Source organism: Apostichopus japonicus, chromosome 7, assembly GCF_037975245.1.
Source record: "Apostichopus japonicus isolate 1M-3 chromosome 7, ASM3797524v1, whole genome shotgun sequence".
Lineage (NCBI taxonomy): Eukaryota > Metazoa > Echinodermata > Holothuroidea > Aspidochirotida > Stichopodidae > Apostichopus > Apostichopus japonicus.
In genome coordinates, this window is record NC_092567.1 from 11364744 (window position 1) to 11384875 (window position 20132).

Genomic DNA, 20132 nt, shown 5'->3' on the forward strand with positions numbered 1-20132 from the left:
ATTATATTATATTATATTATATTATATTATATTATATTATATTATATTATATTATATTATATTATATTATATTATATTATATTATATTATATTATATTATATTATATTATATTATATATTGATATATATATATATATTATATTGATGACGTACCCACCACATTGGTGATCAATTAGATGTTATAGTAGTTATTTGCACCACCAACAGAAAGCTAATTTGTAGAATGGGAATTAAACGGTAATGTGCAGTATTTTTTTTTCTAATTGTATTGTTTCCTTATATGTAACAAAGTCGTCGTTACTTGCGAAAATGAAGAGAAAGGTTTGTTCACCTACTCGTGTGTCCCTGATCAGATATTGCTGGACCTGCACTCCTCGTGTGCAAGGTATAACATTCTTCATCGGTCCAATTGTATTTAATGTTATGATACATCCCAATTCCAGACCCATTTCTCTACCTTGCAACCTCCGCCCTCCCCACAAACAAACACTTTACTACTCAGTACTGTACGCAGACATGTTTGAAATACTTTGGTTTAAATCTGTACATACTGTATCCACATACACTCGGTAACTAGGAGTTCATGATTAAACTTTTCTTCGTCCTTACTTTTACTAAAGTTTGATGTAAACTGTGACGTATCGGTTACGTAATGTCTAAAATCTAACAAAAAATAGAGCCACATTAACTGTGTCAATGTAAAGACTAAATGACATTCATTGGTTATCTACAATACCATTGTGTTATTAAAATCGATCTACAAGAACTTAGAGGTGATATTAATTAATATCTGTGACATCTTTGTTCTAAGTCAGCATTTCTTTATTTTTTTCTGTTCCTATGAATTATCGTTCTTAACATGAACTTAACTGCAACTTCATCTATCATTATTTTCGTTTTCTTATTCTATTATTATGTTCACTTATTATTATATTATTATGTTAAGCATCGCTTTATGATTGTTTTGATAGATTTATGATCTGTTTGTTTCAAATCATCATTTTAATAATTTAGTTTATTATCAATTTTACGGCATATCCTATTTTTTGTATAACTGATCCCATCAGCGCACGAAGAATATAATATGAACGCTCAAAATAGTTCACCGACAAACAAACATACAAACGTCTCTATTTAGTGTTAACGTTATCTCTTCGAAATTTGCAGTCAAGTTAAGGGCGCTTTGATCATGCGCAATTAGTTTAATCTCTCCAGGTATGATGATATGACGTCAATATAAGATTAATAACAAAACTACAGAAATTAATCAGATAGACAGGTTCCCATTATTGTTAGCTCTTTTCGTTCCGGTTTGAATCAAAACTGACTGTAACGTCGATAATCTTAAAACTGAAAGTCAAGGGCAAACAAATTACATTGTAACAGTTTGTACCAAAAGTGATCTTCAAGAAAACAGGTGTGATGTCATAGCAGGTGTAAGGTCAGGTGATGTCAAGTGTGATGTCACTGACAGCAAAATAGTCTTTCTTTCATGATTTTACTTAATTGGTATGGCTTTGGATTGGAAAAGATCTCAACATTGCTTTAGGGTATGTGACAATGACAATACCCATAGTTTAGTACCTACCAATTTTCAAAAGAAATAGAAAATTAGACTTCCCCGCCCCTCCCATTTTTGATTCCTTGTCTGTGTGTGCTTCTGTGACACTTGCTTGTTTCCGCGATAACTCAACAACGGAGTGATGTATGTATGTCGTACTTGCTAAATGTAGATGTATTTTAGTAAAGAGGTGTGCCCTATTTGTTAGCGCTGACTTTACAAATAGTAATGAGGTTATACACTTTTGGACCCGAACTTGTGGGCCCCAATATTTTCGGACCATTTGAGCGCAAAGTTTTATTGGGCCTAATTTTTGGAAAGGGCCAAAATGTTATATTGTAGTAACTCCACAACCTTCAAGTACATCAGGTTGTATCCAAAATTGGAATGCAGTTGTTGGTTAATATCTGGTAGATGTGGGCATGAATATTATGATACCGTTTTGGGTGAAGACGTAAAACACTTTAATATTCCACTAATCAAGTAACCATAGCGACCGTTGGACACTTGTTAATATTGTATCGTCTATATTTACCTTCCGTTGATATTATAGTACTAAATATTAGTTTAGTTTAATTTTGAAATATTACATTTTGCTTTCATTAATTGCTTCATATACAGTCTTGTCTTGTTACATAATTTTTACTCTTCATTATTTTAATGCGCTTTATAAATGATTCTACCGGTTTCGTTTTAATTCAGACCTTTATTATCTTTATACTTAGATATTTCCTTCGATTTAGAACAATTCTAAGACATATCTAATACTTGCTCTAATTATTGTTATATTTCGTCATTAATTATTAGATTGCTTTCTACTTCATCCGTTTATTAATTTTACTTTTTTTCAAGATTTAGTTGCTTTATTTCGTTCCTCCTATTTCTATGTTATGAATTAATCTTTGATATTACTCACGCGTAATACAGTGAATATTAGAAGAATATTGTTAAATGTTATAATAATAACAATGACAGGCTGTCTATCGTTATACCATTAATTGTGTTATTCAAAATCAAACTAAAACAATGTCTTAGACATTCATTAATAACAATGACATGATTTGCTTTTCAATACAGTTCTTTATTCCATGATTATGATCTCTAATTATGTTTCTTTGGAGTCAATAGGAACACGTGACTAACGTATTATAGTAAGATAACATTGCAATACATGATAATGATCATAACGAAGATGGTGTTCTATATATTTAACATGAACCTTCAATGCAATGATCGGTTCTCCATACACATTTTTCATCATTTGGTATCGTTAATTTGCTCCTTCTTATTGATGATGTTGATTGATGATTAACAAATATTCATGATCACTTCATTGTAATGTAGTTTTTGTCGTATTTGCTTTAACCCAATTGGATGTTATGAAGCCATAAAGTTTACCAATATAACCCAAGCCCTGTCCCGCAAAACTGAATATATTTACATAACTACAAAAACTGACTAACATATAAATATGGAAAAATCACAGCGTCACGATATCTGTTTATGATATGAGATATATCCAATGAAATAATTATCCCTTTATTTTGTTATGTTCTTGGTATTTCCGTATTTCTGCATGTAAGTACAAATATACAATTTTTACTACCAAACACACTTGTTCCCTTTGAGGCGATCCTGGTCTCTCATTGTGATACAATGAAAACCTATTCATTCATACTTAGTAAAGATTCCTAAATCCTATTGGTCCATTCAGGTCAGCTGACCGTGGTTAATCCTGTGAGTAACGCACGGTAAAATTACGGGGCATCACTTTAATAAATCTTTGGTTATATGTAACCAAAAATGTTTTGTTTTATGATTTTTCCCCCACACAAATGGTAGTGTATGAATGAACGGGGTTAATCAACGGTCTAGCGTGCGTTACTCACATGATTAATGCACTCCGGGTGTTAATGCTATCGCTGGATGCACTCGGGCTCCGCCCTCGTGCATTGCTTGCATTATCCCCCGATCGTGCATTAATCCTGTGAGTAACGCACGCTAGACCGTTGATTAACCCCTTATTCATCTCATGTATCTGTTACTATATCATAAGTTCATATCGTAGAAACTTATAATGGAATTATTGATATGTATTGATGTTGTAATGTCAATGGAAGCAATAAAAGAAAACTAATCGGAGAAATATTGTCAACAGTGTTATCTCTGTGTAACATGTAGTCTATGTACTAACTTGTCAATTCAACCTCTTACTCTTTTCCTGTCCTGCGTCAAGGTCACACAGAAGGTTATTGCTATACATTAACTCTCAAAACATGTGAGGCTGGTATAATTGCGGTTGAGATTTATAAATTCTCCTAACAAAAGTGTTAATGTCGCTATATGTGCCATAAATTTATACTTTCTCTTCAAGTTCATCCCAACATTTTCTAGAAACAAGTGCCTTTTGAAAGATTCTAAACTTCCAACTTATTACCAAATATTCAAAAGTGTATAATAAACTGATCGCAAAGTACATTGTTCAATGTGGCATCTGGTGACCATTTTCTGATTTTATAGCGTATTTTGGGCAATATCTGAATCATCTCCAGGCAGGAATTTTAACGGTTTTCCATTTTCCTTGTTTCTTTTTTCTTAAAGAAACGAATTTCACTCCTCGTCTCCATACGAGGATCTCTCCTTGTCAACATCCATTGTGTCGAACATTGACGTCTCTGCACGCATGGGGCCGGGTGGGGGTGGGTGGTGTGGGGAGGGATGTTCCTTGCGGATTTCCTCCATTGTATTAACCTTAAATCGAGATGAACTTCCTCATTGAATTTCATTTGGTAAATTAAAGATGAGTTAATAAACTGGTATATCAATTATACCGATACCCTTGGCCACTATATATTCTAACTGAAATCATTTCTCCCGTACAATGTCCTTTCCCTTCCCCGTTCGTCCTCAACTGCACTGGATACCACGTATGTCTGTTTTTATGTATTGACAACGTCATAATGCTTATCAATATATGTTAACATTTTTGGGGGCCTTTGTTAGGTAACACTTTGTCACACCCGTCTACATGGTTTTCCTTAAACTGTCCCCTAAAATGAAAACGAAAGTGTAAATGCTGAGAATGTTTATTATACATCGTTGACGATATCCGATTCTATTTTATTTTATAATTTTATGTCGTGGAGTTGAAGTTTTGCTTCATAGACTTGTTTTCAAAATAGATGTCAATCCTTTCTTGTTTTCACTCCATTTGACTCGGTTTCTAAAGGTCGTAAACATTGACCTATATTGATGTCTGGCAGTAATATAAATGGCTTATTTCATCCTTCATGGTGTGATTTTGTGGTCTTGTATTAAAAGAGAAATATCGTCTCGTTAACACCGCGGTTTATTGTATACCGCCAGCTGACATATTGTGGAAATTCATCCAAAGCCAACAATTGTATCAAATTGATAAAAAAAAATTCAAATCATGGGCTAATGAATGTTCCTTGTTTTACGTGTTTATAATCCTTAAATTAATAAACAAATCAAACAGAACACACATCAAAGTACGAAATGTAAGTCGGTGCTGGTGGCTGGAAATTTGGACACGCTAGCATATATGACGCCATGATCAATTGCTGGGGCGTAAGATATACATCACCACACACAGTATACCATGACAAGACTGGACTGGAGGTGGATGTGGTGGGGGGGGGAGTGAGTTTGGCGTGGACAAGGTACATCGTACTGAGGTCACATGTGGTTCAATATCTTACCAAGAACATTGCCTTGCCAAAGTCAAGTATAAATGAAGCAAATTTGACTTATATTTTGCCGGAAGTCATTGTTTTCCAAGATGAATATATTACGGTAAACGACGGTCGATCCATTTCAATTGTGAAGCAGGACCGGAATGAGTGTGGAAGACTAATGTGACCGGAACGATGGTAAAGCCTGATCATGTGACACTTAAAGTACAACATTTTTTGTGTGTAAATTTGCAACTTCATTTCTTTCGGACAAAGCCATGTCATGTTAACTCCTATGATAATATTATCAATATATCTAATCATGTGAATGTGGCCGTACAACTGCCGATAAGAAATAAACGTTTTGGACTAATACTACACGATAAAATACATTTGTGTTATCTAACACACAAATGCAATGCCTTCGCTCTGCATACATTGTTACACCTTTTAATGGTATCTTAATTTATCTGAACATACTTTGAAGTAAACGTTATTTTACACATCAGCGATGAAAAGGCATTTTCCTCTGTTTCTAACATTAATGCAGCCAATTTCGACTTATCAAGAATGTTACCAAAATCTTTAGAGTATTCAAAATTAAATTGCAATTAATCAAATTAAGGTATCTTGTTTTAAGTCGGTTAATGAGAGTAATTAAGTACATAAAGATTGCAACCTACGAGATATTTTTCTTCAGATTAAATCTTTTGAAGAACTAAATATGAACTTGAAACATCCAAACTTTAATTTACTGTTTGTTTGAACAACTTGACTACGGTATTCCTGAAGCAAATAACAGATTTATCAAAATCGAACGAAATATTTGTTTTAAATATACAAATAATAATATATTTAGCCTAACATGAAATAGTCCAACATTACAGACTAACATTCAATCTAAAAAAAATGCACTTAATATATCTTGCATTCAAAGTGAAACCATTTCTCTGCACTAACCTTATCAATATCATCATTGATCGCCGCACAGTTCTCATATCTCTGTGAATAAATGGTACAAGCGCCCTCTAAAATTATAAAGTTTGAATCACACGGGAGAAGGACACAACTAACTTTTGATTTTAACAAAGTTACCGTTAGGAGAAGAATGTGGAGTACTGTCAGGATAGTCAGAGTGAGGTTGTAGGATTATTTAGATCATCCATAATTATTTGATACAAGAAGGGCCGCTCTGACGTTCATTTGCTTTTGATGTTCACAATAATGAATATTCAAAGAATATTATGATATAGATAATAAACATGAAGGGAAACAAAGGTGGAATTAGAGTAATGTACAGCTTGCTACCATTAAAGCTATTTCAATTCCTTGGAGGTTGGGGCGGGGAGTTTTGAGATATTAAAACCAATTTGATTTCGTTAAACGTTGTATATATATACATTTACAGGCTGAATTTAGTTATAGCTAAACCATTCGTTTGAACGATATGTTTATGATGGGAGTCAGTGGCGTAGGAAGGTACTTTTGAGTGGGGGGGGGGCTGAAGACTGATGGCCGACCTGGGGGAGGGGTTCTAAGGGGAGGGGAATTTTTTTGGCATTTCCAGGTGGCCTCAGATGCAATTTGGTGCAATATAGCACACTTCAACACCCACTCCATTTTGTAAATAATTTTGCATTTTCACCTGGCCTTAGATGCAATTTGTTGCTCCAAATGAGATTTTTTTCTCATTTGGAAATGAAAAAGGGGTTTTCTGACTTGCGGAGCGGGGGGCGGAATGATACTTCCGCCCCCCATATTTTTCACTGGGGGGATGGCGCCCCCAGCCCCCCGGTTCCTACGCCCTTGATGGGAGTTAAAGGCCAAACTTATTTTTATGTACAGAATTTGAACAGGATGACTATCGAAATATTCCTCGTTATGGACATTTGGCAAGTATGGATACAAACAATTATTCAGGTTAGTTAGTCCGTAATCTAGCAGTTTGAACGATAAGCCTGCATTGTCGGTCGAAAAACCTTGATTAACAATGATAAACTCCGAATATTAACCAGACAAACGGTCTAATTTTTAACCGATAATCCAATTTTATTGCCTATACGCTTTCATTTTCAGTTGTAAAACCTGGAGTACCGGTTCAAAACAAGACCGGCATTGAGCAATGATCCAAATTTTCCGACAGAATCAAACTGGAATATATCATTAGTTGGTATTTTTCTTTGCCATACACGTGATTCAGGAATAATTTCGACATGCGAGCAATTATCCGGTAAGATTAGCATAACAATACGAGTAAATCCCATTCTGAATGAGAAGAAAACCGCAGGTGGCTTTAGCTTTGTTTAGCATTCCAAGGACAGATGTTCTGTTAGTCATACAGCATTGTATTAAGATAGCTTGAATAAACTCGTTGCTCTTGCATCAAATCCAACATAAGCAATGGAACGTACGGGGACTGCTGGTGATAGTGTAACCATTTAGTTAAATAATAATTACTTCAAAGACATCAATTAAAAGACACTGCAACCTTCTCATTGTGCTCTACATCCATGGACATGTTTTTACAAAATTTCTCGTTGGATCAATATCCCAGGATTTACCATGTGAATATTTCGCAATGATTTCGTAATCCAAAGTGTGGTAACATGAATTCAGGATCAATAATTTTCAGAGACCTATACATATTTTCGAGGGTTGCAAAAATGATTCCTTGTGAAGGAGGATTCAATTTTTCGAGAGGATCACTTTAATTTTATACCTGGATACACTTTAAACTATATAACATAACGATAATCATGATCAGGTGGTGAAGTTCGAACGTAATTCTACCTTCCTGACTTCCTGAAAGTTTTTGGAGATTAACAGATATTGGATTTCAAAGTATTGTCCCGTTGACCTCTCGTCATCCCATGTGAGTACACATTCCAATGAAAATCTTTGCTAATATTGATAATCTGGAATAGACGGTATTAGTTTAAAAACTAACAAGAGTTAACTTCTCCAAGACATAGGTAATTGTCACATCAACATCCAGAAACACTATTCAGAATAATTAACTTTAACTAGCCCATTATTATTTTTTTTTAAAGAAGCAACTTTTAATGACCTTCATTATAATTATTTTTGATAAACATTTAAATTAAAATATCGGCTTAACAAGTAACAATCTAAATTTTGTTACGGTAAAAAATGATGTTTTGAACATGCTCCGATGATCAATCACGACCCAAGCCCAAAGTGAACAATTATAATAAAGTGAATTATGTAAGACAATAGTCATTCACTTTTTTGATAGAGGCTGAATTAGTTAGTGCAGTCATTGTCTGTCATTTGTGCTGATTACACAGAAACCAAAACAAATACACATTGACCTGTGACTGATTCCTTTGCGTAATTAAAGTAAATTAGTCATCATTTCCAGGGTAAGAAAATCGTTTCTTGGAAACTAAACTATAGAAAAACCTAACTTGATATTACAAACGAATTAAACTAATTATCAAACGAACTATGTCACGCTAGTGCATCAATTAATCGCCGTTCACTGTTTTGCGTAATTCAATGGCGTTAAGTACCTTCCGTCAAAAGCTCGGTCTAAATCATTTCTTTACTATGGTAATAACAAACTGTCTCCGTGAAAACATAATGTCCAGGCAAGTACAATTATATTCGTGATGTTCAGTTTATTCGAAATGTTTAAAGCACCAATGTAGTCTTTACCAACCATTTACTGCTTTTTCTCTACGAAAAATTCTAGACCAACCTTCAAAATGATTTTTAATTACCAGAATTGATTTTGCCACCATTTGAATATAAATTGCTGTCTTTGTGAATATGGAAAAGCCCAAGTTTATATTTGTTAGTACCATCATAATAAAATGTATGAAATATTAAAATATCTTTACAGGGATTAAAAAGCAAGTATAGCGCATGCGCCAATTTAAAGACATTTCCCCTTCTTTACTCATACTGCTTCTTAAAAATTTGACATTCTCGTGTAATATGATCGAACCATCGACTATATGATGTTGTTGAAGTATTAAACTAATCCGCAAATTAATATCAGAGAGATCCCCATCAGTAGTGTTCCATCAGTGTTATCAATCACAGAACATACAGATCTAAGCGTCACTAAGTTACCGTATTCCAACATAAACATACATAGGTTTTTATCCACGGCACTGAATTTAGTTGACAGTGGTAAAATGTCTAAAGTTATTTCCATTATGATGATAAAGTGATTACTTCCTGAAACGTTTATTTTAATTTTCCTATTTAATCATAATATTATTAGAAATTAGGCTCATGCTGCATCAAGCAAAGTATGTCGGCTTTAGTTTCACAGCGTTGTAAATCTACGAAAAGTTCGATCGAATTATCTTTGATGGTACCTTCGGTTCTATTTCTTTTACGTTACTCAATATAATGACGGCTATTGCAAGCTCATCACCACGACTCAATAGAGATGCAGAACTTTAGGGTTGAGAACGTGACTGCTGGTGGAAGAGGATAGTATAGCTATCAATGGTATCAGTGTGACGTCATATTATCTGCATACTTTATAGTCTTCGCTTCCGAATTCTTATTTCCTGGATGAAGTTCGTACGTATGATGTTTATCTTTGGATATTTAATATTAAATATGATTGTTGAAAGAACATCATTTAAATTATATATATTTCAATGTTCATTCTTAACTTACGGAGCCTTAGACATTAAATTGCTAAATACACGTTATCAGTTAGTTATGATTCTGCCTAAATGCCGCAGTTTGTGTTGAATTTCCACCTTCAAAAGTACAACAACGTACCTACATAACCTAACATATAATATACTGCAATCTACTTAAATCACACAATTGCACAATAATGCATAATTTATCTTTAATATTTGCTATCATATTATATCGTAAAGCTATTTATTATCACTGGCTTATCTAACAAAACTCCGATAAGGTAAGATCACCCAGGCTCCATTAAGCATCACGTTATATTGTCCGTCAAATACTCAGCTCGTTCAGTTATCAAATTCAAAGTAACATGACGGTGAATAGAGAATCAATATGAATATTGATAACCATTAAAAGCATAGCTCGTATGATACATGATACAATCTGATCATATAACAACTATTTCGATTATATTGATAAACATTCCTCTTCCTTTTATAAAATTTGACCCAAGAAAGGTTTAACTATCAAAATAAGTTCATCTTCTCCGAACTGGGTTTAAATTAATGACGTCAGCACTGGACACAAATGTCTGAACTAATTTTGTAATATAAACGTTCATCGAATGGAAACGAATCCGATCAAACTTGATCTGTGAAATCTGCTCTTTGTGTTTCTTTGCCATTTCTTTTTGTTCTGCTATAACAAAGCTAGTGGGGTGAAGGAGGGGGTGCAATGGTGCGCATAGGCGTCGCAGACAGAAGTGCTCCATAAGAGCCCTCCTTCTTTCCATAGTTACAACTTTGAGAACTTTTTTTTTACCGTCAAGTCAAAGGCACCCTCCCCCTATCCATATAGGTCACGCCACTGTTAGCGTATAATTGTCAACGCTATAAATATGTATGTTACCTGTGTCTTTTTCCGCCTAAAGTGTGGGATATTATTTAATAGTGGTCGCTGTTTCAATTATATATTTTTCTATCTAAACTGTACATGTTGTAAACCACAAAAATACCACTGCTGTCAGCATAGGTTTTATTTTAATATTTTATATATTTAGTTTTGAGAAATGACAGTTTAAACAGCTGACGTCATCAATAAAAGTGACTGGATTATACAATCTAGTACAGAGACCAGGGGCGTCGTGCGAAAATAAATTTTTGGGGGGCCCGTGAGCAGGTGATGACTATCTAAGCGGAGCGCTACTGGTTGGCGCGCAGCGTACAAGAAAATTTTTCGTCTGACAGACCCCTCAGATTGCAGGAAACGGCACTTCCCGTGCTTTATGGCAGTAAGCAACACCCCTAAAATTGATCAAAATTTACGGCAATTTTTTTATTTTGGGAAATATTCTCGAAGGAAGTGATCGCCATTTATTCCTCAGTTTACCAATTCCTCGTCTCACAGAAGCGCCCAAAATTGAAGACATTTTTGTGTTGGCTGATCCATGATCGCCGCCCATGCCCGTGAGAAGTGGTGACTGGGTAAAGAAAAAACGATGCCGTTTGAAAACATGGGCAGAAAAAGCGAAAGTACCGAAACCTAAGGTAAAACGTGCGATAACGAAGTGATTATTTTCCAGGTTAATTGTGACTGTATTTGAAATGATTATTATTATTCATTTTTTTTCAAAACTACCTATCAGATCATGAGGAAAATGTATCCTAGTGGACCTTTTAGCGAACTGATTGCATTACTTAAGAAGAAGTTCACATGGAGTCCCATAATCTCTGTTCACTACATTTATCTTAACTTTCCGAACTTTGTTACAGGCTTAGAAAACAATAAAAAAAATTGCCATTTTTTCATGGAAAATTGACTGACTTTGGCAAAGGTAACGGGTTGCCCTTACTCTGGGACTACGTATATATAATATTGTTCAACGATGGCAGCGTTGATGGCACATTTGGTTCATTAGTTATCAACCAGTAATTATTTAAATGTTTCGATTGACTGAATATCAACAATTAACAACCATTGACCAAGCAGTCAATAGAAGCCCCATTTCTCGTAGGCCCTACAAGAAATTCAGTTGCTGACACTGTTCGAAAACACTTTTATTTAAATTATGACAACATTTTATGACACCTTTGACAAAATTTGGGGGGCCTGTGCCCCCCCCCCCGGCCCCAATGGGCACGACGCCACTGACGGAGACAATTATGTCAGTCTTTCGAATGCAACACAAAACTTACAGTAACGGGCAAAAAATACTTTATAGCCGCAAATAACATGTTTACAGTAAAGTACATATTTGTCACGCATAAATTGAGGCTTATTCAAATAGTGTTGAAAATTATCAAATTTATTTATACAGACTTTAAATGAAATATCACAAAAAAAGACAGAAAAGGAAAATATAAGAAGAACTCCAAAAAAGTGTAAACAATATTTAAAGTATTACAAATTATGAATTCGTTTGCTCTGATAACTTCACATTGTCAAGAAACAATGAAACTTCCAATGACGTCATTCATCAATCACTACGTCATCAGTATGTATGACCATAATTCTCATGGACGTCAATTGGTTAAAATCACAATCAATAAAATATAACAATATAAACTAATATACAATAATGTCAATTTGTTTTTAATCTGTATATATCACGTACACTCGATAATTAGGAAAGCCTATATTACTTGTATTGTGCTTTATTTCCTTACCATATTTTTACATAGTGGCCTTAACTTTTATATAACGTATCTGTTACGTAATGTCTTGAATCATTACTTATGACACTATATTATAATTTGCCAATGTTTACCCTAAATGTCATTTTCTAATTCGCTGCTTACCTGGAAATTTCAACAACTGTTCCAAATTGAATATAATTTCATAAAGAAATGATATCTTTCCTGGAAATTGTCTTAAATTATTTTAAGAATGTTAGAATTTTGGTACTTAAGAAGTGGAAATTTCGAAATAACAGGTCCATCTTTTCACTTTTAATATCCAATTTGGATTTTTTTAAATCTCAAACTTTCACTACTATATTTAAAATTTTCGCCTATTTTCTCTAACTTTCGACACTAAGATGGGAAGATTAAATAAAGTGTTTCGACTTATTATCTTAACATATTGGTGTTGTATTTCATAATTCGACTTATTCCTCACGATATCGCCTTAATACCTCACCAGTTCAACTATGTTATCTCAGAATATCAACGTTTCTTGATTAGATTGGTGTTAGGTAATACGGGGTAAAGAAAGGACCACATGGATAAACTGCTGACATTTCGACTTAGTATGTTGAACAATTAACCGATAATGAAGTATGTAAGAAAAAGTTATACATTGACGTAGTGGCTTGGAGTAATTAATCTACTTGATATAGGCTCCTGATGGTTTGGTTGTTCTTATGCATATCTCTGGTATGAAAATGAAACTTGTGAGCAACATATTTAATAGGGCGGGCACAAGGATTTACTGGGAGAGCAATTGCCCAATCAGTGAGTATGTTATTTACGTCGCTGGTGTCAGGTTCTGACCAAGTCATATATGTTACACATGATAGTACACACTTCGGTATATACCTAAGAAATATGTGTGAACACAATCATATGTCCGCTTCTTGCATTAATCTTGTCATGCTTTATTCTCTGTTTTAACAAACATAAATGGTCTTGTCTAATTTTTTAATGCCTGATGTAATTTTTGTGACATGTTACATTTATTTTGCTCTAACGCAGGAGGATGGTACCGCCCGATTGAGAAATATTCATATGCGAAGTATGCAAGGGGGGGGGGGGGGGGTGTTGATGGGTTACAGCCCCAAGCAAGTTATTGACGTTGAAAATCGGGCAATATTCCTGATATTGTTTTGGGAATTCACTATATGTAATCTGACATTAATGTTATTGAGTTTTGACATTCACACTAATTTAATATACGTGCTTGCGTCAAATTGCATTAATAAATTTACTATATTATGTGTTCTTATATAATGTATTATATTTGTCTGTTTATCTTTATTTCTGTTTATCTTTATTGGTAGTGCCATGGTCGGTGCAGCTCACAGTAAAGTCAGCTTCCCCTCCTCTTAGTTTGGATTTTTTTTCAGAAATGCTTTCATTCTGAAAATAATTTGCTTGTCTTTTCTTACGTTTACTTCATTTACTAAAATACTGTTTATGTCTGTTGATTCCGGAATTATTCTGCTAACAAGCAGGTTCACGGCTCGATCAGCCCCCCCCCCCCCCCACTAACCACATGGCAAATTTATTATCGTTATTTCTCAAACGGTTGCTATTACTAACATCGTAGAGTCTGTATCGTTTGTCAATTTAATAAAAGAAAAACAGGTAGAATAAAATTATCAAAGGGACATTAACCTTGTTAATATTCATTTAGTAAATGTTAATAATTTTATGAAGTTAAAATGTCGTTTCATGTTGTATAAATAACTGCCTGCATCGCCGAAGACGTATGAGGATCACACGTATTTGTTTATGTATTATAAGTAAGGTTCTCATTCGACTACTAAACAAATATATTACATGCCAACCTTACGCATTACCAGTTGAATCCCTCTGCAAAATCCTACGAGGTACAGGTACGACCCTTGCAATGTTATCTGCAAATTAATAACGTCAAACATCCCGGAGACTGTGCAAGCTAAGTTCGTCAATACCGCCCTCATTTCCATTTGGGAAACATTTCCTACTGTTTGCTCAGCAATATCAAAACCACAGGTTTCACATTGTCGAATAGGTGGAAGTCACAGATAACAGTGTCTAACAGCTAAAGGTTTACCTTTTTAAAAAGAAAGAGACCCTCCTCTTTTCATGATTGATATTGTTAGAAACTTTTGAGAAAATGTGTTGCACTCAAGTCAATCTCACACCTCCCACTATCCATAAAGTTTGCTCCTCCCCCCCCCTCTCTCCCCTTCCCCGATACCGCCATATTCTGCCATTGCTTACAAGAGTAGTACTCCAAAGTCCTGAAAGTCAAAGACATAACATAACATATCGAGGGTAGGTTACACATATTCTGTTTGAAATCTTCCTTTATCTCTCTCGACGCTGCACAGCAGGGAATAATCACGCTTTACTTACTGAAGGAACCGGCGAGTTGTAGTCACGTCAAATGATTTTTATCGAGTTGACAATGCACATACTCATCTTTATAAATTTTGGCCAAGATATGAATAGAGCGTATACTTGACAACTATATCAAAATAATCTCTTTGACTTGTTGCCAAGTTACTTGAAACAGCAAACTCGATTTGTTTTATCATTTTCGTCAAGCGGTAACGTTAGCGTAACTCGTCGGCTCAACAAAAATAAAAAACTTTAAAGTGTTTTGCAGAACTCGCCTGTCCCTTCAGAACCACTGTAGATTTGTCACCAGTGTCGTAAATATATGAGATTAGATGCGGCGGATATTTCATATTGTCAAAGCATTCTACACGCTACTATAACGTGATCTGTATTTTTGAAAATCTACTTAACTTTTTTTGACCGAAGTCTCTGACGAGAAAAGTATGTATTGTCATGACGAGTAATTCCAGTAATCACCCGCTGTTTACTGAATTTCCAAATAGTCTGAAAAGTTCCATTGCGGGGCCAGGGCGCGATTTTTCCCGAAAAGGTTTGCAAATACAGAGTTTTCATTTAATCAGATTGCTCTGAACGTCAGCATCAATAATGACCATCACTTGATAGACAGTTGGAAGACAAACACTGAATCAGAAGAATGATAAGGTCCATGGGTCTTAAATGTCAAAACATGAATGAGTTCATTGATGTCACTGAAACATGATGCTTAAGCTGAACAGATAAAATGTTGTTGTTGATTGTCCTGTGACACTTAGTTAAGTCTACTTACGGGGTTACCTTCTAAACGCCCTAAGTTAACCTTTAATGCTTGGATCACATGTTGACCTTACTTATGATACATACGCTACATTGCAAGATTCGTGAGTCGTTCTATTGAAATCGGAATTCCTTCGTGCAATGGATACACTAAAATAGCAAGTCTTAAATGAATATACGCAAACATGACAGCAGCAATAGTTTGAATCGGTACTATACGTGAGTGTATTGCGCGACTAGATTAGGACTACAGTAAGTCTGCAAATTTCCTGTCTAAAATTTGGGAAATGGTTTGCAAATAACCAATGCTTAATTTACACAACTTTTCTGTTAAATCATATGTATCTCCATTGGGTTAGATCATATATAGTGGAATATATTGAATATATACAGTACATATAGGACTGAACAGGATAGGCCGAAGCTCAAGTGAGGTGTGAAGAATGCTGGGTAACCGTCATCAATGACTGATATCCTTCGAAGAAATATTTTTAGTGGAGAGGAAGTCGGTCCTTTTTATTGAGTCAAAGCATAGACACAAGCTACTAATAAGCAATCCTGTCATCTCGACAAAAGTTCTGACCAATATTAAGAAGTGGTTCCAGAATGGGGAAGGGAGTTGGGTGGGGGAGGGGGTATTTAGAACTGAACTGTTTTTGCATCACAACACAGTTCTTAAATGTCCATACTGTATAGTGTACAGTATGGTATACTTCCGTCGCTGAAATGTGTACACAGTTTTAATACACATAGGCATACAGCGTATGTGTGATGCACACTGTACAAAACTGTTACGTGCATTGTGCTATGTTATCGATAAATGCCTTCACAGAAAACTTCGATCAAACATGGATATAGTAGATCATACAATCTAACAAACTAGTGTGCTAAATATACTTACTTATTTGCCTCACTTAAGCTACTGAAATTACCGGACCTTGTGAAAGTTCATCTTGCTACATTCGCTTATCGCTCTGTTAATGGTTATAATCCGCCCACATGTAAACATTTATTCACTGTTAATAAGGAAATCCATGATTATAATACAAGACAGACTGGTCACATACATTGACTTTTTCCCCATAGTAACCTGGGTAAACAGAGTATACGTTATCGGGCAAACACTTGCTGGAATTATCTACTTAATCATCATGATCATATACAAAATGATTCTCAGTCACCACGTTCCTTTAAACGTCAATTAAGCGGGGTTTACATAAGTGATCATTGATCCATAATACTTTTTAGAAATCTTTCTTTGTTTATATCGTTAACACTGATAACTTAATTATTTTCCTTCTTTGGGGAGTGGCTCTGCTCGATAAGCCTTTCAGGTTTTTAGATCACTTCCTTTCTCTTTATACTCACTTTCATATCTGTAAACGTTTGTATGACATACAATGTACCGTATATTGAGAAAAAAACAAATAAATGAAATGAAATGAAATATGTCTAAACCAATTCCAAAGATATCTACATATACTTACGAAAAGATTCGGGATATTTTGAACGGTTAAGCCTTCGTTGCAACGAACTGATTCAGACATTTTGCTTACCGCGAAGTACCAGGTTTCTATGGTGATGACAAAACTTCCGACCAATCATGAGCGAATATTTACACACAATTGCAAACCTGTTTGGGACAAAAAAAACTCGACCTTGGTACGTTTCCATCCAGTTTTGTGGAAACTGGTTAAGAAAAGGCCTGAACCTTTCCATTTTTGTAATGTCGTTTGGTTGTTAAATTTAGAAATATGTCAATTAAAAGTGCCCCCCCCCCCCCTTGCAATCCTTGCCAAAAAATAGATTATCGTAAATGAATGTGGTTTGTATTTGGGAATACATGGTAAAATGACACACTATTTTAAGAAATTCATGCATTCACTTGAGAAGAAGGAGATACGATATAAAGGAAACGGATACATATATTGCAAACATATTTATTCTTGTATGAGAAATGATATATAAGAGATGTATTAGGGTATGAATGTATCTATTTGAGTTCCTAGTTAATATGGTTTCGTTTGTTACATCACGATTGTAAGTCCATGATCCCGTCCGGATCGAATATGGATGAAGGCCATTATATTAAAATATCGACTTCTGAAATCAACTGCTGCTGTTACTATGGTAACATTGGACGTGGTTTATAACCAGGAGCATACTATTGTCATGACAGTTCGGTGGAAAGGGTGTTGTGTAGATTGGAAGTAGATCTTGGTGGGAACATTTGTGTGAAGGTGATATAAAATGTTATCATTGTCGGTTTTTGAATACATAAATAAAAACACACACACACACACATCGTGTATCATAGTACACTATCACGTACTATACGTCAAAGAAGAGGCTTATGAAAGTCTCGAATCGTTTTGTTCGATTATACTTTTGGTCACCATCACGGGACCATGTTGAAGTTATCAGCTGATTCATCTGTTAAGTTAAGTTAGAATAGTGGGTGCCCTAATGAGGTTCCTCAAAGCGGTCTCATATTTCGCTTCATACTCTTCTTCATATTTGGCCAAACTGAGCAGACGGAATCTGGTTGAGAGGAAAAACCGATAAAGTATTGTAAAACAGTAAGTGATCATCAAATGACGTATAAAAGTGGTAAGGCGCAGAGCATGACTATACATCAATAAAAAAGCCAAATGTAGTGTACCGACTGAGGCGCTTGAGATAACAAAAGTAAACGATTTTAACCCGTTTCTTAAGGTTGTAATTTGAGCTCGGTCACGTGACATATCCTCTGTACATTGAATGACGAATTATCCCTGACTAACAATCAAAGTCATTTATCAGCGTGACGTCATCACCTAACCATTGTCATCAGAAGATGACATCATGACGTACAAAAGACACGAACGTTTGCAATCACGTTGAAGGGTTGTTTAATAAATAACGTACTGTACATACAACAATGTTAATGTTGGATTCATTACCGAGATCATCAAGAAGATCTCAAACATGTCACACAGTCCTGTATTGTACAAAAAGTAAAACAAGAAACGTTTCCAATGCGAATATTGATCACATTAATAACATATGAGCATGAGCAAGAATTAACCTTTTAAGATAAAATAATTAACCGGTTAACCGTCAAAATGTAACCTGTCCGGTCTTATTTTACCTCGTAGTTGCAGACTTAGGAAAGATTGAAAACAGGTAAGAGGCTAAGATAATAAAAAAAAAAAAGTTATCGTGATCCGGAACAAGGTAGAAAACAAAACATTTCAATATTACGGAGTTCTATTTTTTCTGTCTCTATTCTCGTAAAACCGTATATTGTTCACGCGTCTTCTGTGTTTGGATGTTTGAGAAGGTCGACGAAATTTCAAATTCGAATAGAATCTGTCAAAGTTCTCGCAAACTGCCGTTAACTTATGACAAATCTAGAAGATTGTGTCAGTTGTAACAAAAGTTTAATTGAATTGCATTTTTCATAATGTGATCGTGGAGCAAACTCTGACATTTCAGAAATAATAGCGTGACCATTCCGCATTAAAAGGTCTAGCGCCCTCGAAAACGAAAGTTTTCGACAGCCTCTTCCCTTCAATTTAGTCGGACTTTCATCATAATTATTTTTGAGTAGCTTAGTGATCTACTCAAACCACTCACGATCTGTTTTTAATTGATAATAATATATCAAAGGAGCGCTAAAATACCATTCATTATTACTAACTGATCAGTTCAACGTACCGGTTTGCAAATAAGATGATCCAAACAAGAATATAAAATATGTTCAATCAATTGCTGATCATATTTGCCTTGGCTTGTCTAATAAATCCGATTAAACCAAGATATTTAACTTTAAAATTACATTAATCAGTTGCTCATTAGTAAGTACGACTTAAAGAAGTTTGTTTTTCAATTTCGGGAGAGATTTGCTGTTTCCAAGGTCCTTTTGTTTGTGTCTGTAATTGTAATTTGTACCAAGCATTAGTAAACTAAAATAAAAAAAATAAACTGGTTAAGTATTGTCAAGAAGCTATTTTCTAGTGTTGTAGTACTCGAAAAGCACCCGGCACTCGAGTGGCATTCAAACAACTTTTTTTCAAATGATCGGTACTCGCACTAGGTGAACAGTACTTGGTACTCATCCTTTCGCACCCGCACTCTGATGCTTAAGTACTCGATTCAAAGTGATAGGTACTCGTTCGTGACGAGTTATGTAAAACAAACAGTTTCGTAATACTGACGTTACATAAGGTAGTTATTATAAGTTATCGATGATTTTTATTACTCTGTAATGTCACCGTACTCATGTGTCTCTACTGCAGCAGAATAGCAGACTATATTACCAAGTACAGTACATATAGCATAAACAATGAAAGCATAAGTGATGTATATATGTTTCTTACATATACCAATTTATAGCATGTTTGTAGTATTAATATGGCACTTGCAACCCTATTAACCCATCATTTTGAG

The 20132-nt window shown here is 34.8% G+C and overlaps 1 long non-coding RNA gene across 2 annotated transcripts in view; it reads right to left on the reverse strand.

Moving 5' to 3' along the window:
• Window positions 1-20132, reverse strand: part of LOC139970094 (uncharacterized) — a 379126-nt gene that overhangs the window by 315391 nt on the left and 43603 nt on the right. The gene's annotated exons all lie outside the window — the stretch shown is intronic.